Below are 25767 nucleotides of genomic sequence, written 5' to 3' on the forward strand. Positions count from 1 at the left end.
TGGCCCCATAGTGGGGGTCTGGACAGCATAGCTGCAAACAACAGCGGAGAAGGGCAGAGAGGGTGGGGAGAGGAAGGGCAGCATCTTCCCTTCTGCTGCACACTTCACACAAATCTGGTACAAAACTAGCCGAGGTTGGGGGAAGGCCTTTCCTAAATGGTGTCCCCGGGGTAACAATGTTTTGCTGCTGCAAAGATATGCAAAGCATTTTTTCTCCCTCTCCATGGGAGGACCCCATGTGGCTGCCTCAGTTACACCCTCACTTGCAAATTTGCTCAGGTTTCTGTAAGCCTGGGTCTTTGGGATTTGCAATGCCCTTTGGGCTCTTGCATGGAAGCCTGCTGCACAGGGCAAGGTCTGGACACTCAAGCACAAGAGAAGGGACCTCATGATGGGGAGGTTTGGGAGGCGAGGGGAGCAGAGAGAGGGTCGACATGCCATGGAGCATTGATGTGGTTGTTACACACACTCCAGCCAAACTGGGACTGAACCCCAGTCCTCTGACAACAACACAAACCAAACAGCTTTGTGAAAGGACCAAGGATAAGGTCACGATTTATCCATGTGAGCTCACTGAAACGTATAAATATGTATGTCCCCTGGTCTAGGAACACCCCTGGGTGGATTTTACATATGGCAGTGACCATTTCTTTTATTTATATGTAGTTAAGATAACAGAAGGAAGGGATTTTTATGGAAAAGAAATAGCAAAACAGCCCCTGTGTGGAATCAAAATACTCACAGGCATGTTTGCAATACACCACAACCAGCAGCTACTTTTACTAAAAGGAGAAGAACAAGCTATTGGGGGCGTGGGGGGACAGAAGGGCTCCCTTGTGGATTTTTTCCAGCTTGCGAGATTCTTTGCAGCCCAGATGAAAAGCATCCAAGGATTTTAGAAGCAAGGCGTCGTCTGCCAGATTCCAAGAGATCCTGCATTGACAATCTCTGCTGCCATCGCTCACTCTCTTTACTGCAAAAAGGGAAGAAAGTCTCACATTCTATGTTTATAGCCCTTAAAACAAGGACAATGTAACGTTACATTTCAAATTCAAGGTAGAGCAGGAACTTCTCCATCATTTAATAGTGTGTGCAAATGTAACTCCAACAGACTTTGCTTGACATCAGTAGGGATTGAACCTGGAGCCTCGGGAGTTTAATGCATGAGCTTCTACAGTATGAGCTAAAAGCCAACTTCCTCTTGTTTAAGGTTGTAGAACAGATTCAGTCTATCTATTATATTTAAACGTGTGTATTGGCTGGCTTCTGAAGTAAATATGCTGGATTTCTGAACATGGCTCTCCCCTCCCTCTGCCCCTAACTCTCCAGTAAAGGAGTCACATTCTCATTTCCTTACAAAACTCCTTCCTATTAACATTCTACACAGTTTAAGTGACAACCCAAAAAATAAAAGAATAAAGTCGCAGGGTGATTAAAAAAAGAACATTGGCAAATTACCGGTAAGTATAAAAATAGCTAGAAAGATGATGTACAATATCATAGAAATGTTCATCAAACTTTTAAAAAAAGTTGAAATTTGAAATTCCATTGAGGGAATTAATCAAAATTGTGAATTTTAAAAATATTGACTCTCTCTATGATATATAGAAAAATAAAACCAAAAATATGTAAGATGTAGAACAATGTGACTCACGTCCGTGTTTACTTTTTCTTTCAAACACACTTTTGTTCATAGCTAAAACTAAAACAATAAATATTTACTTAGAGGATAAATAAGTGATTCTTAAAGAATGCCTGGACTATTCTGTCTTCCAGCTCACGTAAGCCTAATAGCTTGACCCTATTCAGATGGTACTTCCCTATCTGATGATAATCTGTGTACATATTCAGGTTTCAGAGTAGCAGCCGTGTTAGTCTGTGTCCGCAAAAAGAACAGGAGTACTTGTGGCACCTTAGAGCCTAACAAATTTATTTCAGCATAAGCTTTCGTGGGCTACAGCCCACTTCATCAGATTCATAGAATGGAACACACAGACAGAAGATATTTATACATACAGAGAACATGAAAAGGTGGATTCGATTATCACTTCAAAGAGTTTTTTTCTCCCTACTGCTGATAGCTCATCTTAACTGATTGGCCTCTTACGGTTGGTATTGGTACTTCCACCTTTTCATGTTCTCTGTATGTATAAATATCTTCTGTCTGTGTGTTCCATTCTATGCATCCGAAGAAGTGAGCTGTACCCCACGAAAGCTTATGCTGAAATAAATCTGTTAGTCTCTAAGGTGCCACAAGTACTCCTGTTCTTTTTGTACATATTCAGTGAAGCAGCCATGTGTGTAGCAGTGCAGTAGTTAGCACAGAGCTCCTATCTTCACTTCTCCGGCCTCAAAACTGCCTCTATGGTAATTTAGGCTTTGTCTACACTAGGAAATTTGGTTGGTGTAACTATGTAGCTCAGGAGTATGGAAAATACACACCCCTGAGTGACAAAATGAAACCAACCTAACCCCTGGTGAAGACAGCGCTAGGTTGATAGGTGCATTCTCCCACTGACACACATACCACCTCTCGGGGAGCTGCAGCGCCTACACAGAGGGGAGAACCCCTCCCGTCGGTGCAGATAACGTCTTCACTGAAGCGCTTTGGCTCAGCTGCAGCGGTGTTGCTGTGCCACTGTGGCAGTTTGGGTGTAGAGAAGAAGCCCACACTGTATGGGAAAACCTCTCACCCCTCCCAACTTCCTCTCTCAGTCCTGTCCCTGTTGTGACATTAATTTGAGCATGCTGGGCACCTTGTACAAGACTAAGGGGAGATCCAGCAGCTAACAATAAGAACACACATAGAATTGGCTACAGACAGCAATGAGACCAAGTTAACTTAACTTTAGGAAACATGTTAAAACCACTAAAAAGAAATTCTGAGCAATGCTAGTATTGAAGTTACTAAGGTTTGTAATTGCTCTGGAATTCTAAAAGGAGAAATGCAAAGACACCGAGTATGTAGTGAGCTACCATGAAGACTAAAAGTAGCATCAATCCTTAAAGGCACTAGTGCTTATTGAATTGAATTGCAGAGTGAGCATATCTGATAATATACATGCGTGACCCACTGGTCAGTGTGTGTTATGAATTACCCTCGGTGGAGGCTGTGAGTCGGTTACAGGCTCCATCTAGAGCCTGGAGCTTTTGTTCAACCTGAAGGCAATTGAGCATTTAGCTCTGGAGGGTTCTGGTTCAAACCACAGAGTACTGGTCCCAGAAGGCATGACAGCCTTTGTGCTCAAAAGTGCCTCTTTCCCACGTAACCCACAGGAGCAATTTTATCCTCAACATGGCTCCTCATGTTTGCAGCATCTGGACCTAGATGTTCTTTAACACAGGTCCAAGAATGCTGCAAAGCACCTGGTTGTCTGAAATTCTCAAATGTTCATCACTGTGTTCATTTCCAGTTTTTCACACTGTGTCATTCTGGATGGACTGTGCAGTGAGGTCCAGGTTACAACTTGAGTTTAATTGTTCTTCCATTTTTGAGTGGAATGATTTAAAAATACCTTTTTCTCTATGGGAAAATCATGATTATAACCATACTTTGTGGGTGCAGCTTACCTTCTCATCATCAGACTTGGCCAGTGTCTCCGTTTCTCCAGTTGGGTTGCTGGTTTAGCGCCCCTCCCTCCCCCTCCCCCACCGCCCACACTGAACCAAAATCTCTCTGACCTGGGGGAAAATAACATTAAAAATAAAAACACAAAACCCTCTGGGCTACAGATGCTTCCTCGGGGGCTGAGTGACCATTTCTTCCCCTCGGCTGCTTCCACGTAGGGCTCCCAATTCTACTCTGCTCAGCTTGTCTCTAAGCTTATCTCAGTTTGCTTTTACAGGCTTCATTTTTAAGCCATTTCTTTTTGTCAACTCAGCCTCCCTGCTCTCTTTCTTGCCGGAGAGACTCACAACAGGTCCTACCAACTCCTCTCAGTCCAAGGAAAGGAGGCCTTTCAAATTGAGAAATGATATCCACAAAGGAGACCTTCCCAGAAAAGGAGAAGTATATAAGAAGAAGGCATTATAATGGAATGAGAATGGCAGCTTTCATTATGCTGAATGCTACCAAGAAAATTCCATGCTTCAATGTGTCCTCGGGTAGTTATTGAAATTAGGATCCTTCTGTCAGTGACTGTAAGATTGACATAACATTTTTGAAAGAATTAAAAGTATAAGTGTCAATCAGAAGCCGTATTGCTGGTTATTCTAATTTTTCTGTGACAGATTTGATCATTTTATACTGGGATACGACACACACACCCTTAACATAGCTCAATACTTGTACATGTTTCTTTTTGGTAAATTAAGCATTACTGTTGTAAAGAGCAGCCATTTTGATCTCATAAGTGCTGCACAATGATACAAAGGAGACGCACCCCCCATACTCTCTCCTGGGAAATATACTTTAGTCCTTCCCCGTTGTTTTCCATATTCCAAAATGAAACAATGATGTAAACGGACGCCAGACTGGCCACAGACATTGTCTGTATGATACCATGTTGGCAAGCCAGAGGGGCTTCAAAATGGGTGGTGGAGAGTAACTGCAATACATGAGCAATACATGGCTCACACGTTGCACTGAGAACTGTGGAGACTCTGGGCTGCTCTGGGTTGTGGACAGACCATAGGCAGCCTGAGTAAAGCAGCTATACGATTACTCTCACTCTAACATGGAAACCCCAGATAGTCCAGAATCAGGGCAGCACAGAATTTTCCTTTGTCCCATGTCAGGGTTGTGCCATGTGCTCTGAGCCTCCAAGGTCATTAAACAGCAGCTATAGAAATTTGAGACACAAATATTCTGTTTACACAGTAATGTCTCCCTTGTGGCATTCTGAACTTACCCATCTCCTACAGCAACTCAGCCCAAAACCACAACTTCCGATTCGTCTGTAATTGGTGGGACATGTATGCTGGCAGAAGCCCCAAGCACGATGACAATCACGGGTGTTATTGATACCCAGGGTGAATCCTGCACAAAGAAAAAGTGTGTTCATTTTCATTCACATATAACTGTAAACAAGGGCTGTGATTGCAGCATGATGGGCATTTCCCATTAGGTGAATTTCCAATTCACTGGGAAAGGCCAAATCAACCCAATTATCTTCCTGTGCCTGTGCCCAGTCAAAGGCTGCTCCTAAGAAATGAGCAGAGTGAGTTAATTCAGGTGATCTGCTGGCTTCCTGGCTGCAGGCTTCCGAACTGTAGCACTGAGCATGGGAGTCCTTCCCAGCCCCACACCTGTACAGGATGGAAAGCAGGCAGCTGTCTGCATCACCAACTCCTAAGAGTGGGGCAGTGGTTTTGCTGCCGTGGTTTTGACTCTTTCTGATTCCAAACACTGATGTACTAGGCAGTATCTAAATGCTGATTGGCTGAGCAGGGTTAAACCAGCTCAGCACTGGGTTGGGTGGCTGGTACTTTTAGAAAGAGAAGGGTTTAAACCAGTCCCTCCAGTCAGAATGCCTGATTGTCAGTGAGACTCGGCACAGACATTCTTGTGAAGACTCAGCACTTGGCAATACTGACTCAATGACCAATTGCCAGACTTAGACATTCCAGACAGGCTTGTCCTTCTGATCATGTGGCCCAAATGTCCTTTAGGATATTAATATTAGACGATTTTAAACTAGATTTTAGCTCTGCTTTCCTTAAAGTATCCACTGTGACATTCCCCAGGGTAGAATCTGGACCAGTGAACAGCCGTATTCCCTCAGGTCTCCAACCTGCAGTGCCTCCTACATTGCTCCGCTGTGAAAGCAACCACTTCTGGTCCTGCTCATGCACAGCCCCTAGCATGGAAATTCACTCCCAGCTGAATTAGAGGAAAACTTCCAGCAAGACTCTCCTGAATTATCCTGCAGAGCAACACCAGCCAATTCCCAGTGTCAGCCTCATCCCCCAGAAATGTGCATCTTGTACTGATCAGTATCCTCCTGGACAATACAAGCTCATAGGAAGTCTGTTATTTCATCTGAGGAATAGGATATGCATAAACCCTGCTATCTCAAGTGAAGGTTCCCAAACTCTTCAATCCAAACACTTGAGTCCCCTAGAACAAAGGGTATTTTCATTGGGTTAGGCTAGAGGAAGAGGACACAAGCTGAAAATGTCCAGTCTTTTTAATCTCTCTTCATACGGAAGCTGTTCCATACCCTTAATAATTTTAGTTGCCATTGTCTGTCACTTTTCCAATACTAATATATCTTTTTTGAGATGGGGCAACCACATCTGCACACAACATTCAGCATCTGCACACAACATTTAATTACCATGGATTTATAAAGAGGCATCATGATATTTTCGGTCTTATTACCTATCCCTTTCCTAATGGTTCCTAACATTCTTTTAGTAGTTTCTGTTAGTGCCGCTGTGCGTTGAACAGATGTTTTCAGAGAACTCTCCACAATGATTCCAAGATCGCTTTTTTGAGTGGTAACAGCTAATTTAGACCCAATCTTTTTAGATATATAGTTGGGATTATGTTTTCCAAAATGCATTACTTTGCATTTATCAACATTGAATTTCGTCTGCCATTTTGTTGCCCAGTCACCCAGATTTATGAGATTCCTTTGTAACTCTTCACACTCTGCTTTGGACTTCACTATCTTTGAGAAATTTTGTGTCATCTACTGTTTACCCCTTTTTCCTGATCACTTATGAATATTTTGAACAGTACTGGTCCCAGTACTGACCCATGGGGGACACCACTATTTACCTCTCTCCATTCTGAAAATTGACCATTTATTCCTAACCTTTGTTTCCTTTCTTTTAGCCAGTTACCAATCCATGAGAGCACAATCCCTCTTATCCCAGGAATGCTTATTTTGCTTCAGAGCTTTTGGTGAGGGACCTTGTCAAAGGCTTTCTGAAAGTCTAATTACACTATATCCACTGGATCACCCTTGTCCACGTTTGTTTACCCCCTCAAAGAATTCTAGTAGATTGGTGAGTCATGATTTCCCTTTCCAAAAACCATGTTGGCTCTTCCCCAGCTCATCGTATTCATCTATGTGTCTGATAATTCTGTTTTTTACTATCGTTTCAACCAGTTTGCCTGGTACTGAAGTACCTTTGTGATCATCTAGTCTGAAGGGACTACCCCAAAATATTTCTTAGAGGGTATCTTCTAGGAAACCCCGCCCCCCAATATTTCTTGATTTAAAAACTTTCCAGGATGGAGAATACATAGGTAAATTGTTCCAATTGTTAATTACTTTCACTGTTAACAATTTACATCTCGTTTCCAGACTGAATTTGTTTAGCTTCAACTTCCAAGCACTAGATCACAAAATACCTTTATTGTCTTGATTGAAGAGCCCATTATTAAATAGTTTTCATCATACATGTACTTAGAAATTGCGATCAAGTCACCCTTTAACATTCTCTTTGTTAAGATAAAGAGATTGAATTTTCTGAGTCTATCACTATAAGGCATGTTTTCTAATCCTTTCATCATTCCTGTGGCTTTTCCCTGAACCCTCTGCAACTGATCAACATTCTTCCTGAAGTGTGGACACCAGAACTGGAAACAGTACTCAAGATGTGGTCACATCTGGAGCGAAATAGAGAGGTAAAATAATCTCTCTAATCCTACTCAAGATTTCCCTCTTTCTGCATCCAAGTTATGTATTAACCCTTTTAGAAACTTTCAGCTGATTACCAATCCACAACCCCCAAATCTTTTTTCAGTGTCACTGCTTCCCAGGATGGAGTCCCTCATCCTATAACTGTGGCCATCCTTCTTTGTTCCTATATCCGAACATTTAGATTTAGCTGTATGATTGTTAACTTGTTCCTGGTTTACCAAGTGATCCAAATCCCTCTCTATGAGTGCCCTGTCCCTTAATTTTTGTCACCTGATAACTTTATAGGTGATGATTGTATGGGGCTTTTTTCAGCTCTTTTAAAAAAAGTTTAACTAGTGTCGTAGGACTCCACTAGGTAGAACGTTGGTGATAGTATTATAGGTCATAGTTCAGCCAATCTGATTGCATCTTAATAGGAACATTAAAGACAGCTTTCTCACCGCAGGACTATTCTCCAGTGAAATGTGAAGTATCTGCTGAAAACCATACAACTCTTTTGAAAAAAAAAAGCTGAAAAAATTATGATACACAATTTTTAGAAATCTTAATACAGACTCACCATTGTCCTTCTATATTCTCCCTTCATTTCATTAAGATCTTACCTGGAGAGCTTTGCAGCACCAGGAAAAAGACAGCAAAGAGCAGGTAGAGAATCTTCATGGCTGAAGTTTGGCTGTTGCTAGAAAGAAGACACTGCAAGATAGAGAGGAGATGGAGAGTCTCTATTTATGGGCTACCAGGGATTGTGAAATGGTGATCTGCTGAAATCTTTTTTGAAGCATGTGACATTTACTAAATTTGTGCTGCAATCTGTTTATAATTATCATCATAATTATAATTTATACAAATATCAGAGGGGACCGTGTTAGTCTGGATCTGTAAAAAGCAACAGAGAGTCCTGTGGCACCTTTAAGACTAAAGGATGTATTGGAGCATAAGCTTTCGTGGGTGAATGCCCACTTCGTGGATGCATTTGACGTTCACCCACGAAAGCTTATGATCCAATACATCTGTTAGTCTTAAAGGTGCCACAGGACTCTCTGTTATAATTTATACAGCGTCATAAACATTCTGGAGAATTTCAGGGAAACACAGTAGTCAAGTCCCTGCCTTGTGGAAGTTACAATATGAGTATTTACAACTAGCAAATATCTACTGCCTGATCGAAAGCTCTCTGAAAAAATGGAAAGCCTCCTATTAAATTGAAATGAGGGTCCTTTCGCAGAGAAGAATTTCAGAACACAACTATACCTTGGAAGCATTTATGCTAGGGCATGTGCATATTGTTTTTTTACAATATTTAATCAATATTTTACTTGTATTTAAGGAAATTTACTAATTTCATGCAATAAACCCATTCCAAAGAGGTTAAAAATCCTTTTAAAGATAGATTTATGATAAATAAAGTGAATAACATTATAAATACTGTGTTCCAGGATTCCATGGATTTTTTGCTGTGTATCTAAATTGAGGAATTTTACATTTAGTGATGGTAGAAAACCATGAGGTTTCCCTTTCTTTTTTCTCTCATAACAAGCATCAGCCTTAATGATAATTATGTAAAGTAGAGACATAAAATGTTGATGCATCAAACATGGGGAAGCCAGTGGCATTTGCAGGTGCCAAGCACCTCTCAGGATTTGTCTCATTCTTTCAGGACAGAGAGAACAAGAAGTGATTGGGCTAAAACTGCAGACAGGGAAATATAAGAACATTTCTAAGGGTTCTATAGAACTGTATGACACCTCCAAGTTCCCTGCGGGATTCATTCTAACCGGGTTCAGAGCCTACAAAATACAAACACCCGCAAAAAGTTTCACAGACCCCTTCATAGACCCCCTCCTATTCACCTTCTTCCTCTTTCCCCCCATTTCCTCCCGTTTGGAAGCACCAGATAGAAAAGTTGAGGGGAATGAATGAAGAATGAGAATCCATGGGGAGGAGGACATCCATAGGGCAATAGGGAGTGTGACAGGGCAGTGAGCTGTCCCTCTCATCTCCCAGTCAGTGCCCTCTATTTCAACTGTCTCTCTGTTGTTGGAAGGTGCTGGTCTTTTCACCTGCTACATTCTCCACAGAGAAAGGTCAAGGGGAACTGGATGTTTCTCTTCCAAGGGGGGACACAAGGAGCGGGCACGTCAGCCTGACTGCCACCTCAAACCTATTATTTCTCTGTTATGTTCTTGCCATTCACGCAGAGAAGTTAGATAAAAACAGATAGAGCCACTATTAATAATTGCTTTATTTTCTCCTGTATGATTTATAAATATACTGTGGTTAAGGGTATGAACTGTATGCTACTATTCGAGTTTTAAAGATGGTATTTGATTCTATTGATCTAGACAATCTTTGGGCAAAATTAAGAAGGATGGGTATCGATCTAAGACTTCTGAACATTTTGGAGGCTCTGCACCAGAGTGATGTGTGTCAGGTAAAGGCAATGGAGAATGTTTTCCCAGTGGCTTGGGGAGAACACCAGGGATGCCTTCTAGCACCTCTAGCTATTAATTTATATATTAATGATACAGTGGATGTTATAAAGGAAAATTAATTTTCTCCACCACACATTAAAGGTAGACTTATCTCGGTGTTACTATATTCTGATGACATGGTTGTTTTATCGCAATCTCCATGAGGCATCTTCTGGCTGTTATCTCAATTTTCCTCTTATTTTAACTTCCAAGACCTGGTTCTCATTTATAATGAGACCAAGTCACGATTTCTGGGAATAAGCATCCGCAGCTGACTCAAGCTCGTGGGGCTGTGGCGGTTTCATTGCTGTGTAGACTTCTGGATCTGGCTGCAGCCCAAGCTTTGGGACCGTCCCACCTCACAGAGTCCTAGAGCCCAGGCTGTAGCCCCAGTCCAGACATCTACGCAGCAGTGAAACAGCCCCACAGCCTGAGGCCAGCCACGGGTGTCTAGTTGCTGTGTGGACATTCCCTCTGAGGTCACATTTGGATTAGGGGATCAAATTTCAGCCTTAGAGATCAGCTATGCTACTGTAGCTCTTGTAATGTAGACAAACCCTAAGCGTCTAGCCCTTAATACTCACAGCTCTGCTTCACTTGGTGAAAAACTAACCGTTATCAGGGGTACAGTTGTTCTACCTCATTGATCCTACTTGGCCTCCAAGTGAGCACTGACTCCATTACAGAAGTTTGGAAATTTCCTTCAGTTTCCCTGTCTGCAGCTGTAGCCCAGTCACTTCTCATTCTCTTTATCAGTGATTATTCATATAGTATACCACATGATTTGTTTGTAATTAGAAAGCTGATACACTCTGTTGATATGTTGTGAAACCAATGGAAAGGGAAAACCTGTAAAGTGAAGCCCATTGAAATCTCATAAGTGCTATTTGGCCATTTCGCCTGATGAACCCTTCGACTGGCATTTTGAAGAGATCTCATAACATAGGTAGCCATCCTTCTTAGTAGCAGATGAAGTGTAGAGAATAACCAGTAAAGGGTACAGAGAGGAGAGCTGTTTTCTTCTTCTGTGCCATTAATGTTACCAGTATTATTAGTGAGTGAAATGACTTTATGTTGCAGTATGATGAACTATTATCTATATCTAAATCTATATCTATATATCTATCTATCTATCTATATAATTTTAAAGAGAAATATATCTATCTATATATCAATATATAGATATATAGATAGATATATTTCTCTTTAAAATTCACCAGTCCCTACCATACCCCACGAGACATATACCCCATCAATGATGATTCCTTTTTTACAATTATACTTTGAGACCTATCAGTTAGCCAGCTTTTAATCCATTTAATGTATGCCATGTTAGTTTTATATATATTTTTTAATCCAAATGTCATGTGGTACCAAGTTAAATGTCTTACAGAACACTAAGTGTATTGTATCAACAATATTATCTTCATGACCCATACTGGTAGTCTCATAAAAATATATATTAAGTTAGTTTGACAGGATTCTTTTCCATAAACCCATGCTGATTGGCATTAATTCTGTTACCTGCCTTCAATTCTGTATTAATCCTGTCTATATCAACTATTCCATTATCTTTCTTGCGATTGATGTCAGACTGAGAAGCCTATAATTACCCAGGGCTTCCTGTTCACCCGTTTTAAGTACTGGCACAACAATAGCTTTGTACCAGTCTTCTGCAACTTCCCCAGTGTTCAAGACTTATTGAAAACCAACATTAATGGTCCAGCCAGCTTCTCAGCCAACTCCTTTGAAATACACAACTTTCTCCAAAAAGCTCTCCATACTCAGTACTCTCAGATTACCTGGGTAATGAAACTTCCTCAAACTGCAGACACCTGCAGACACCTCTAGGTAGATTTTAATTTTCTATATTGTTTCTAAAAGGTACATTATGCTGCCACATCAAGTCCTAGCTTGATCTTGTCTATCTGCTATGGACTTCTAGGAATAAAGCAAATAATACAGAAAAAACTGATAAAAGGTGAATTTACTTCACAAGTGAGTGAGATTTTGTGGTTAGCTCAGCTAGAAACTGTTGCTGTTACTCAATCTAACTCCTCTGTGAGCCACAGATGCAGCATCTGCTATTAGACATGTTTTAACGACTTAGCCCTAAGTTCTGCAAAGGATTCTTGATCATCCCTGGACATAGATGACACCATTAAAAATACTAATAACTTGGGACCAAACTCTGTGTGTGTGTGTGTGTGTGTGTGTGTGTATTACTTGTGCACCTTGTTCATACAGCATTGATTAATATTCTTAGTGTATTTTTTTTATTTTTCCTATTTTTATGCATCCATCCCATTAAAAAGATGTCTCCAATCTTTGAAAAATCACAGAATTAACTTCATAATATTGAGGATACCGTGAGTCATGAATATATGTATGTGGTTTGGAGCATCATGTGGTGTATAAGAATTGAATATTATCCTTTTAAACTGTTGGGATCCCTCCAGTCGGCTTCCATGTTTCCTACTCATGTAGCCATCAAAATTATTGGAGCAGAAGTCTCCATGGGAAGTCAGGCCTAGTATTTTTGTACCCAGTAATAAAGACAGTTCTGTGGAATGCAGCGGGGTCTGTGTGATTTTCCTGTAGCCTTTGTGTGTCATAGAGAGCAAGGGCACAAGAGGTCCCTCTAAAATGACTTTGACAGTCTTTGCCATGACAAAGCCGGGATCTGAACATGACCATAGTTGATGGAGATCCCAGCTAGTCAGCAGAGCTGGCTCCAGCAGAGCTCAGTCTTCATTTAGGCTCCTGTCCCTCCCTCTGAAGATCCATCAGTCTCTCTGTGGATTGGGAGGGCAGCGCCCCCCCTTGGGAGCCTGCTGAAGAGAGGAGATGCGGGCAGCCAAGTAGCCTGAAGAGAGAAGGGAGGGAGAGGCCGTTGGGGCCCCTTGAAAACACCCTTGAGGTGTGAGGCAGGGGAGATGTGGGGTTTGCGGATTGGGAGTTAGATGAACCTGAGGTGGGTTGAAGGAGAAGAAGGAGGGGGGTTATGAAGAGGAAAGAGACATGTGGTGGGATCAGGTGAATCAGAAGCACATTGTGTGGAAATTAGAGGGGATAGAGTTACATGGGGGGGGATTCGGGTAACTGGCACATGTGGGTGGGACTGTGGGGACTCAGAGGCACACAGAAGGGATTTGGGGGGCACCAAACTGACCTGGCCCTTGTTTGGGGAATATATTGGAGAGCCGGGGCTTGGAATTGTGTGTGTGTGGCGGGGCGGGGGGGCGGAGGATCTTTCTGAAGAGGGAACTAGGAGCCAGGAATTAGAATTGGAAGATCAGACAGTGATGGGAGCAGTTTGCATAAGGACTAGGTCTGTGCCATTTCCTGCCCAGGCATAGATGAGAGATGGGGGATAGGAGGTGCTGAAGGGGATGGGCCTGGTGGGTTTATAGGGAGGGAGAGGACATCCTCTGAAAACATGGAAACCCCCTTATTTCCCCTGGGCTTGGCAATAGGAGAACCTGTTGTAGAGTGTCTGGCATTGGAAAGGAGATTTGTGTGCTGTAGTGTTCCCAGGTGGGGTTACATAAAGGCTTTTTTTGGAGGGAATAAGTCCCAGGTGTTGAGGGGCTGGAAAAGTGAGAGCTAGGATGTAGCCACTCTAGGGAGAGTGGTGCCCTCAGAGCTGTATAGATACCAGTGTGGAAGAGAAGGGGGAGGGTTGTGTAGGTAAGGTGCTGACAGCGAATTAATGAGTAGTACAGAGGGGGCATACAATGCAGAGGGCCAAGCACGGACACCCCTTGGTGTTTTCCTTTAGTTCTTCATTATAATAAGAAGACTGGAAATCTGGCTACCATGTGTGGTAAATGGAAAACTGTGTTAAAATACATTTGATCCTCTTTATTTTAGGGAGCAGCCTGCTTTGTCTCTATCTGTTTTGGAGTTCTTTTGTGTTATTGTTCTGAATTCTAAGAAGTAGCGTTACATTGCAATCTTCCAGCAAGATAATTTTGTTTTACCTCTTTTCCATTTGTATGCTATGAAAATAGTACCATGGAGCAATGAGATAGGGTTTATAAATAAAGCTGTGAGAGAACCCACTTCTCTTAAAAACAACAAACGAAATGGATTAGTAACAGTGATAGAAAATAAATACTGATCTGTCCATGTGAGCGTGTAGAAACACAAACAGTTGCCTTGACCACTGTGGCCCAATCACACATGTGTGGATTTAACATTCAATAGGGATTATTGTTTTTATTTTTTAATTTCCTTTCATTTAAAAAATGGATTTCCAATCAGAAGGACAACAGCAGGTTCAGACCTCTTCCACCATGACAAATGGGCAGTTGTTAATTTTGTGTTTTCACCACAATTAGATTTTATTATAAGTGGGGGAATCAATCTGTTTCTGGGTGATCAAAGTCTCCTGTTTGGATTTCCCCAGATCCCGGGGTACTTTGAATCCCCTAGAAGTAAAATGTCTCTGTGCTTCTATAATTTGCATATGGGACGAAGCTGAGAGGGGTTGCAAGCACTTTGGAGGTCGGGATTAGAATATAAAAGGACCTTGCTAAAATGAATAATTGCTCTTAAAAAATATAATGGAATTCAATAAAGTACTTCACTTAGGAAGGCAAAATTAAATGCCCAACTCTAAAATGGAGAATAACTGGCTAGGTGGTTGTACTGCTGAAAAGGATCTAGGGGCTATAGTGGATTATAAACTGAATATGAGTCAACAATGTGATGCAGTTGTAAGAAAAGGTTAATATAACTCTGCAGTGTATTAACACAAGGATCGTATGTAAGACATGGGAGGTAACTGTCCTGCTCTGCCCAGCACTAGTGAGGCCACATCTTGAGTGCTGTGTCCAATTCTGGGTGCTCACTTAAAGAAGGATGTGGGCAAATTGGAGAGAGTCCACAGGAGAGCATCAAAAAAGGATCAAATGTTTGGAAAACCTGATCTGGGAGAAGAGGTGAAGATACCTGGGCATGTTTAGTCTTTTGGAAAGAAGACTGAGGGGGAGGATAACAGTCTTCAAATATGTAAAGGGCTGTTATAAGGAGGATGGTGATCAACTGTTTTCTAGGTCCACTGAAGGTAGGACAAGAAGTAATGGGCTTAATTTTCAGTAAGGGAGATTTAGGTTAGATATTAGGAAAACTCTGTAATTAAATTAAACTCCAGAATAGTCTTCCAAGGGTGGTTGTGGAATCCCCGTCATTAGAGATTTTTAAGAACAGATGGGGCAAATACAGAGTCATATCGTTTGACCAAATAACACAAGACAGGGAGCTGAACGAGAAGTGGCCTGCAGAAGTAAGTTGCTGACCGGAGCTAAACCAATAAATGTTCGTTATATGTCCTAAGATGTTTTTGCACAAACCACTGTGGCCTAACGTGTCCTATGCAAACTGGGATGGCACAAGATGTTTTGCACAAAGATGATGGAATTTCCCAGAGATGAAGTTGCAACAATTCCAACGTTCATATTGAAGTTGGACATTTCAAATCTTCACTAGAACCATGGGTCACTTTCTGATCAGCGCCCCTGCAGTTTTACCAAGTAGAAACCAAGCCTTCAGAGTCTGTATGAATCAGACAGGTTTGTTCAAACTGTCAGTCACTGAAGCAAAAATATCTGGCTGAGAGAGACAGCAAGTTGGGATGTTATCATCTGGCTACTGAGAGCCCCCTGCAAGTCAGGCAACTGCTAAAGTCACATCATGAAGTCAGATAATCCCCGTAATAACTCTTCCTTTAAAATACTATCTATGGAGATGCCTGTGAGATCCAGAAAGAGAAGAAAACAGTTGTCATAACCCCTGAGTCAATGAACTACCTGAATGATCTTTCTAACTATCTTCAGAAACCACTCAGGGCTCTAGTGAAGCTATGCTGGAGAACACGCCTTCCTGCCTATTATAATGGAGAAGTAGCACTAATGCATGTGATTTATTTATCCAAACGAAAATGTGGTAATTTTAAAAGTATCTGAGTTAAAATCAATTTACAGGATAATTCCAGTTATCCAAATTCCCTTTATCCAGACATACTAGTTATCCAAATGAACAGTGTGTGTCCCCTGTAGGGCTGTGTTAGTTAATCACCTGTTGACTAACTCATATTATGTCTGTGGGAACTTTAATTTGGGAGGATTTCTGGAATTAGGGATGCGGACAGCAAGAAAAGGGATCGGAAATGAGGGAGAAGGTGGGGAGGAGAGAAAAGAAGGGACAAGGAAGAGAGTGAATAGGTAAGGGGGAAAAGGGTGTTAAGATGAAAACTGAAAGGAGAAGTGTTCAGGGAGAGAAAGGAGAGGAGGTTACAGGAGAGCAGGGCTGGAGGGTGGGGAAGGAAGGGAGGCAGAGAGGAGGGTAAAGGAGAGAAAAGGAAAGTAGGAGGGAAGAGCACAGGGAATTTGGCCAGCACTTTTATTAACATCCCCCTCGTGTTATTAACATTCCCTGCTCTCCTTTCCAAAGAGATTCCCAGCAGGTCCTACCAACTCCGCTTGGACTGTGGAGAGCAGCCCTTCATACCCAGCAGGCTTTCTTAGCAACCTACACTTCCCATGATTGCTGGACTACAAGTCCGAGAATTCAAGAGATTCACCTGGGTTCACCCTAAAGGAGAGTTACGTCATGTCTTCGTTGCTGCCTCCTGTCTCTGCTGCCACTTGCTGCTTTCTGCTACTGGTTCCACCGCATACCCCAGCTCTTAGCGATTTCACAGGGTAGCCTGGAACCTTCCTACTACTGCAGCCTCTGCCTTGTGTCCCAGCACCACACTGTCCCTGGGCTATAGCTAAGGCTCCATCTCTAGATCTGCTCGTAAATGATTTCATCTCTAATAATCACCGAGGAGAAATCATTGAATTGAATCTTTTCAACGCTGTCTTTAAACACTGGGGAGAAAAAAGGATTCATTAGTAACAAGCACTCTTTATACAGAGTCCATACTACCCAATAGAAACAACTGTCCAAGGTCCTCCTGACTTTTTCATAGGTTTGGTATCACTCCCCGCTCCTTAGTGAGTGAGGTTACTGTTACCCATTCAAATAGGGCATGGTAAGAGCAGTTCTGCTGCTGTTTATTTATGCAATAAGGATAACAAGATTTCATTACCCCAGCATTGTACACTAACATGAGTTTTCACCCAAACCAGCAGTAAGCAGGGTCTGAATGAACTCTCCTCTGACACCTAGTGACAGTCTGGTTCAAAAGACTTAAGGAGCAGACTGTATTTACATAAACACACAACTTTGCCTAGGGGCTCAGCACACAGATCTGTATTGCCAAATTGAACAATTTTGGCTATTTGGGGTTAAAATTAACTTTAGTGTTGAATGGAAGGGTAATGAAATGTTTTTATCCTTAGTGTATGAGTAAAGGGAAGCAGAACTGTACTTAGCAAGCCCTAACTGAGGGGGTGACCCTAACTTGAACAACACTTGTTAAGTGGTGGCCCGTGATGCCAAATTCAAGCAAGTGCTAGACAGGATCAGAGACAGATGTTCCTTTCTTATGAATGGGGGTTAGTTTAAAGTGTTCTAGAAGCTGTTTGATTCTTCCTTCTGTATTTAAAGACTGAGATGAGTAGCCTCTTTTGAGTGTCATACTTCTTCCTCAGTAATTACTTAATCTGAATTTACTGATGAGTTCATTTAAGGGGACTGGCTGTTAAAAGTGATATGGAGATAGCATTTTGGTTAAAAGCAGTGTAGAAAAGACAGCTGTAGAGAGGTTTTCTATTAGTCAGTGAAAATGCAGAGACTTGGCCTAAGTGGAGGAACCTCAGAATATAATGCTGTGGAGAGAAGTGGCAGTGATGGGCTCTGCAGAGACACTGATGCGCAGAGGTGGAGGCATCACTCAACCACCCTCTCTCCTCAGGGCAGAAGGCAAACCCACCCAAACACACACCTGGACTCTGGGGACATTGTTGATCTTAGACAACAAACTATGAGTAGGGGGCTGTGGAAGGAAAAAAGGATTGGCATGTTAAAGAGACATTCGTTTGTTGAGCTTTCACACCACAAGGTGGGAAACTGAGAAAAGGGACACTGCTCAAGATACTGTAGGGTGAGTGTTTTACTTATTAGTTGTGTACTTTCAAATCCTTGTTGGAGGGTGTTCCTAAATTAATGTTGTGTTTACTTCTTTAATAACCGTTTTCTTTTGCTATAGATACTCAGTTCTTGCGAGAGGGGAAGTATTGCCTCTTAGTGGCAAGGTGTAGTGTTTATTTTTCTTAGATTAGTGGGTGGGGTCTCAAGCAGGTTCTCTATTGTATTGTTAAGAGGAAGCCCTTGATATTGAACCCAGCCTTTGATGTGGCCTACACCACATGGCCAAAATTGATCACTTTCACAAAGCAGGGCTGTCTGCTTATTACCTAGGGAGAATGGATGTGCCTATTGAAATACAGTCTTCTCCTGCGATCTTTTCCCCTATTGGTTTGGAGAGAAAAGCCTTGCCAGGTATGCCTGACTTTCTTTCTTTCTTTCTTTCTTTCTTTCTTTCTTTCTTGTTGATTGAATTATATACTTAGTTGCTGAGTCATACACAATAAATATAATGTATTTGAATTTCTCCAGAGAATTTATTCCAGTCAAATGGACATTCATATAGGGAGAAAGGCCTTTGTTTTATATTGTAGAAGGTGATACATTCAATTGATATGTTGAGAAGTGAAAATCTCTAGAAATGAATCCAAATGAAATGTTATAAAGTCTAAACAACCAAAAGGCCTGATCAGCTGCTTGCTGACAATTGCACAGATATAGCTTAATTTATGAGGTGACCCTACCATAAGGAGGGTGTGAATGAACTCTCCGCTGGCATGTAGTGACTAACTCTGGGAAAAGATCTCAGGAGAAGACTGTAATTGCATAGACGCACCTATTTTATAAGAACAGTCCTGATATTTGGAGCTTTTTCTTATATAGGCACCTATTATCCCCAACCCCATCCCAATTTTTCACACTTGCTATCTGGTCACCCTATTCAGCAGTGAAGAGAAGACATTGGTTACCTGATTTCCAGCTGACACACCTACAGCCTCAAAACCTACCTGACTCCTCCCTCCACACATGGAGTAGATGGGGCCCTGACTCCCACCTTCCCAACTATCAAGCCCTCCCTGCCTCATCAGACAGGACTCGAGCACGTCACACTCCCCAACCCCTCCTTCCCCCACCACCATTTCCTTCTAATGCCAATTTGCTCTGTTCAGTGTGGGGGTTGAGAACTTCGGTACATCTGGTGAAAGGAGAGATTACGGTCTCCTCGTTAAGGGAATGATTGGGAAGTTGGAATCTATCTACATTTCTAATGTGCCCTTTACTTACCCCTGGCTGTGAGTGCTGTGTGCTAACCATTAGACCAAGGTGGCCGAAGACAGCTGCTCCTCCATATGGAATGTCCGCCTGGGAGTGGGAACCAGCACAATCATGGAAAGAGGCAGCCTTTACTTAGTTAGGTCTGTGATGAGACATTCTGTTTACAGCCCCCATTTCTGAATTTTCTCTGTTTGATCCATTGGCAGAAGTTTATTTCTGACCACTATTGGTCTGACATTATCAAGGATCCAAGAGTAAATACCACAATGTACAGAAAAGAGGGAAGTATGGTAAGAGACCACCCTGGCTTAACCAGAAGATCTCCCATGACTTGAAATTGAAAAAAAAGACTCACACCAAAATTGGAAACCAGGTCAAATTACGAAGGAAGAATATATAGAATGAAAGGAGCTAGCTAATATTTTGGGTTTGGTCCCCAATTGTGGTGTCAAAAAATGACCTTCTCAGCAAAAATTACGGGTGGGTAGGTGGGGGGTGGGGGGGGCGTGTTTCAGATTCTCGTGTCTATACACAGACACTGTAAAACTGTTTGTGGGAGATTTTTCCGTACCCCTGTTTATCTGCATCCCCATCCAAGGAAGAAACAATAAGTTTGTCACCATCACATATGATAAAGCTCGTTATGTCCCTGTCAGTAAACACCACATTGACACCATCACCACTGAAATACAGACAGACCAGAACAGACACGTCCGATTTTGCTTTGTGAAAGTGGCCATCAAGCTGCACCTGTGCTCCCAGAGACAGCAGGGCTTTTAAAAAGCAAAACACTACGGTGACCCTAAACTATTATGGAGACCATCCCACCCCAGCTACAGAAACTATTACAATGTGAGGCTGGATATGCCCCTCCTGGATATCACAGAGCCCCTGAGATGTACTTTCCACATGTTAAAAGAGAGAGATTTTAATCACCAGACTTCGGTTCACTGCAGGCTGAAGAGTGCACTAAACCCAACTAGACTTGTTCCAAATAGCCCCTACAGAGACCAGCATCAAGAAAAGCCTCTACAGCTGCTCCCCTTGAATTTCTTATAGCAGGGAATGGCATAGATTATATGCATTTAATAAACATGCTACTGATGTTTGCTGTAATATTGTAAAGAAAGATGGAACCACTCTCAACAGGGGGTTTATGGCCTCCGGGTGAATTACCATGTGGCCTCTATTTGCAGTCAGTTGGATGCCATGTTGGCAGACTACCTCATAAGCCAAAGCAATAATGATGAATCCAAAGGTTATAAACTGTGGATTATATCAGTAGAGCTTTTTTTAAAAGAAAGTACAGGTGGTCCTGGCACTGTCTGGATCAGGTGGAGGCCTGCTTAGTGCTAATGCTAAGACAAAAACAGAAAATGTGGAAATGGCAGAAGTGCTAATGACCTTTTTGTTTCGGTTTTCACCAAGAAGGTTAGTAGCAATTGGACGTCTAACATAGTGAATGCCAATGAAAATGAGGGAGGATCAGAGGCTGAAAGAGGGAAAGAACAAGTTAAAAATTACTTAGACAAAGTAGATGCCTTCAAGTCACCAGGGCCTGAAGAAATACATCCTAGAATAGTCAAAGAGACGACTGAGGAGATAACTGAGCCATTAGCGATTACCTTCAAAAAGTCATGGAAGACAGGAGAGATTCTAGAGGATTGGGAAAGGGCAAATATAGTGCCTATCTATAAAAAGGGAAATAAGGACAAACCGGGGAGTTACAGACCAGTCAGCTTAACTTCAGTACCCAGAAAGATAGTGGAGCAAATAATGAAGCAATCAATTTACAAAACCTAGAAGATAATAAGGTGATAAATAACAGCATGGATTTGTCAAGAACAAATCATGTCAAATCAACCTAACAGCTAAAAGGGTAACAAGCCTTGTGGATAGGGAGAAGGTGATAGATATGACTTTAGTAAGGCTTTTGATACTGTCTTGCATGACCTTCTCATAAGCAAACTAAAGAAATACAACCAACATGGTGCTACTATAAGGTGGGTGCATAACTGGTTAGAAAATTGTTCCCAGAGAGTAGTTAGCAGTGTTTCACAGTCAAGCTGGAAGGACATATCAAATGGGGTCCCACAAGGATCAGTTCTGGGTCTGGTTCTGTTCAATATCATCATCAATGATTTAGATAATAGCATAGAGAGTATATTATAAAGTTTGCAAACAATACCAAGCTGGGAGGGGTTGCAAGTACTTTGGAGGATAGAATTAAAATTCAAAATGATCTGGACAAACTGGAGAAATGGTCTGGAGTAAACAGGAGGAAATTTAACGAGGACAATTTAAAATACTCCACTTAAGAAGGAACAATCAGTTGCACACATATAGAATGGGAAATGACTGCCTAAGAAGGAGTACTGCAGAAAGGGATCTGGGAGTCACAGTGGATCACAAGCAATGAGTCAATAGTGTAACACTGTTGAAAAGTCATCATTCTTGGATATATTAGTAGGACTTCTCTAAGCAAGACACAAGAAGTAATTCTTCCACTGTACTCCACGCTGATTAGGCCTCAACTGGAGTATTCTGTCCAGTTCTGGGAAAGATGTGGACATTTCAGTAAAGATATTGACAATTTGCAGAAAAGTAACAAAAATGATCAAAGGTCTAGAAAACATAAACTATGAGGGAAGATTGGAAAGAAATGGGTTTGTTTAGTCTGGAGAAGAGAAGACTGAGAGGGGACATTATGTAGGGATATTAAAGAAGGTACTAACAGTGATTCCCCCAAGTGACAATGCCCCCCTCATAATTTGTCCCACTTTAAAATCCAACAGGTTCACCAAGTACAAAAATCTCTTGGGTCTTCTGTTAAAACTTTAACTTCTGTTAAAGCTACTGTCTGTAGAAACCATTGATTGTATCTATCCTGTGAAAGATACTTTATTACTATGTAAAACTTACAAACAAGTTAATTGACTTTGTTCTTGAAGTAATTGATACAAGGTAAACAAACACTATAAGCCGTTAAGTGACTTTCACTTCATTGTAACAGCTCCTAGGAAGAAGACCCCCACCCTCTGTGATTAAAGGGTCGGGAGTCTCAAATGAATTAGCACACCCCCCGAAAGTGGTGGAGACAGTAAATTAAAATATGGTTAAGATATGGAATGTATGTTGATGAATGCTTGATGTACATGAATGGTTAGGGAGGTGCCAGCCTAGAAAGGGAGTATCCATCGGCCGAAGAATGTGTCAAGTGAACTACCAGACAACCCCCGGAGGGTAAACTGGGATCCACCCCATCACCTGGAAGGATGAGAAACACAAACTTTGGACATTGTGGAGCCACCAGGAATGTACCACTTTGGACAGGAATGTGCCATCTGCTGATTGAGTCAGCAACAGCAGGATGAAACAGCTCCCATAGACTAACATAGGAATTAATTCCTATAAGAATGGACTCTCAAGACTGAGGATTTTGAGCCTCTGGTTCTGCTGCCAATCTCCAGGAGCATCAGGTGCACCTGACACAGACTCGGCTCCATCCTGGCCAGTAACTTGGCATGAGCAACTTCTAGGCTGGTAACTATAACATCTATACAGAACTTGAATGAATGATTGTGTGAATGAATCTCTCTCTCTCTCTCTCTCTCTGTGTATATATAAGGAATAAGCAGTGATAGGAATAAGTAGTCAAACAATGTTGTTTACTTTTATCCTTGCTTTATCATTATATTTACAATAAATGTGGCATCTTAAGATTCTGCTGGTTTTTATTCTATTGGTATAACAATAACAGTTTTCAAGTCCATAAAAGATTGTTACAAGGAAGCGGGAGAAAATTTGTTCTCTGTTACCTCTGAGACTAGGAGAAGAAGCAATGGGGTTAAAGTGCAGCAAGGGAGGTTTAGGTTGGACATTAGGAAAAACTTCCTAACTGTCAGGGTAGGTAAGTACTGGAATAAATTGCCTAGGGCAGCGGTTCTCAAACTTTTGCAACCCGAGGACCACCATTTTGATTTAATATTTTTCAGGGATCCCCAACCCCCCTGTTCCACACCAGGCTCTACCCCATTCTACCCCTTCCCCCAGGGCACCACCACCTCACCTCTTCCTGCCCCCGCTCACTCCATCTGCCCTCCCCCCATCACTCACTCTCCCCCACACTCATTCACTTTCACCAGGCTGAGGCAGCGGGTTGGGATGCAGGAAAGGGTGCGGGGTGCAGGCTCTGTGAGGGAGTTTGGGTGCGGGATGTGGGTGCAGGTTCTGGGAGGGAGTTTGGGTGCAAGAAGGGATGATGGGTGTGAACTCTGGTAGGGAGTTTGGGTGCAAGAAGGGGTGAGGGGTGTGGGCTCTGGGAGGAAGTTTGGGTGCAGGGTGCGGGCTCAGGGCCGGGGCAGGGGGTTGGGGTGTGGGCTCTGGCCAGGCAGCACTTACCTCAAGCGACTCCACAAAGTGACCGGCACATCTCTCTGGAAGCGGCTTCTGGGGAGGAGGTGGGGGACAAGTGGTCTCCGCACACCGCCCCTGCCTGCAGGCACCGCCCCCGCAGCTCCCATTGGCCACAGTTCCTAGCTAATGGGAGACCACCTGTCCCCCGGGGCCGCAGGGATGTTCCGGCCACCTCCGGGAGCGACAGGGAGCCTGCCTTAGACCCCTGTGCCGCCGGACTTTTTAGCAGCTAAAATCTCCCGGTTCAGCTTCAGTAGCCTCCAGGAAATAGAGGGAGGGGGAGGAGCTGATCAGCGGGGCACGCAGACCCCTTGGAGTACACATGGGGACCCCCAGGCATCTGCTGACCCCAGTTTAAGAAACACTGGCCTAGGGAGTTTGTGGATTCTTCATCATTGGAAATTTTTAAGAGCAGGTTAGACAAGTAACTGTCAGGGATGGTCCAGATAATACTCAGTCCTGCCATAAGTGCCCGGGACTGGACTAAGTGACCTCTTGAGGTCCCTTCCAGTCATTGGATTCTGTGATTCTAAATGCCACCTGGACTCTGTGACGGGAAAGTGTTTAGTAACCCCACAGGCAGCAGAGTCAGTAACCAGGAGACCCTGTTCTTGGGGCAGTTACCCAAATCGCTTGCCCTTGGTTTTGTGGATAATGATACCTTTAGTGGAAATTACTTTTAAAACCCCTTTCACTTTTAACATTGTGATATTAGTTTTGTGGCTTTATATGTGGATGGTGAAGAGATAAGAGATAAGTTCTGCAACCACACTTTGGGGGTGGGAATTGTTGAGCTTGGACACAAATTTGGTACACACAGACAGCTGGTAAACACATGAAAGATTGTTCTCTGTTCATCAATCCTGAGGAGTTTGAACAGGGTTACAGCTGCTTTGCCTTTGGCCTGTCCCCCAACCAGGAATGTGCCCATCTCTATTCCCTGATTAACACTGGGAACCTGAGAGCGAAAACACATTCTGAAAAGGCCTCAGTTACACCCGCACTTGCAAATTTGCTCAGGTTTCTAAGCCTGGGTCTTTGGGATTTGCGCTGCCATTCTGGCTCCTGCATGGGAGCCTGCTGCACAGGGCAAGGTCTGGACGCTCAGGCACAAGAGAAGGGACGTCATGATGGGGAGGTTTGGGAGGCGAGGGGAGCAGAGAGAGGCTGTGGAGCAATGATGTGGGCGTTACACACTGTGCAGCCACGCTGGGACTGAACCCAACTCCTCTGACAACAACACAAACCAAACGGCTTAGTCAAAGGACCAAAGAAAAGGTCACAATTTATCCACGTGAGCTCACTGAAACCTATAAATATGTATGTTCCCAGGTCTAGGAACACCCCTGGGTGGATTTAACACATGGCAGTGAGCATTGATTTTATATATATTTAATTAAAATAAAAGAAGGAAGGGATTTTTATGGAAAAGAAATAGCAAAACAGCCCCTGTCTGCCAATCAAAACACTCACAGGCATGTTTGCAATACACCACAACCAGCAGCTACTTTTATTAAAAGGAGACGTACAAGCTATTGGGGGGGGGGGACACAAGGGCTCCCTTGTGAGTTTATTCCAGCTTGCGAGAAACTTTGCAGCCCAGATGAAAAGCATCCAAGGATTTTAGAAGCAAGGCGTCATCTGCCAGATTCCGAGAGATCCTGCATTGACAATCTCTGCTGCCATCACTCACTCTCTTTACTGCAAAAAGGCAAGAAACTCTCACATTCTATGTTTATAGTCATTAAAACAAGGACAATATAACGTTACATTTCAAATTCAAGGTAGAGCAGGACTTTCCCCATCATTTAATAGCGTGTGCAGCTGTAACACCAATACACTTCAGTCGTCGTAGGGCAGGATCGAACCTAGGGCCGCTGGAGCTTAATGAATGAGCCTCTACTACATGAGCTAAAAGACAACGGGCTCTTACCTAAGGCTATAGAACAAACTCGAGCTATCTGTTATAT

General features: G+C 42.7%; 1 long non-coding RNA gene across 1 annotated transcript; it reads right to left on the bottom strand.

Moving 5' to 3' along the window:
- Positions 1–692: 692 nt before the first annotated feature.
- LOC135982005 (uncharacterized) lies at positions 693–8287 on the bottom strand. Its single transcript, XR_010599204.1, has 3 exons — positions 8198–8287; positions 4851–4978; positions 693–973 (listed from the first exon to the last, which is right to left on the bottom strand). It is a non-coding gene; the product is annotated as an uncharacterized LOC135982005 (long non-coding RNA).
- Between the last annotated feature and the right edge of the window lie 17480 nt (positions 8288–25767).

Source organism: Chrysemys picta, chromosome 3 (genome assembly GCF_011386835.1).
Source record: "Chrysemys picta bellii isolate R12L10 chromosome 3, ASM1138683v2, whole genome shotgun sequence".
Classification (NCBI taxonomy): Eukaryota; Metazoa; Chordata; order Testudines; family Emydidae; genus Chrysemys; species Chrysemys picta.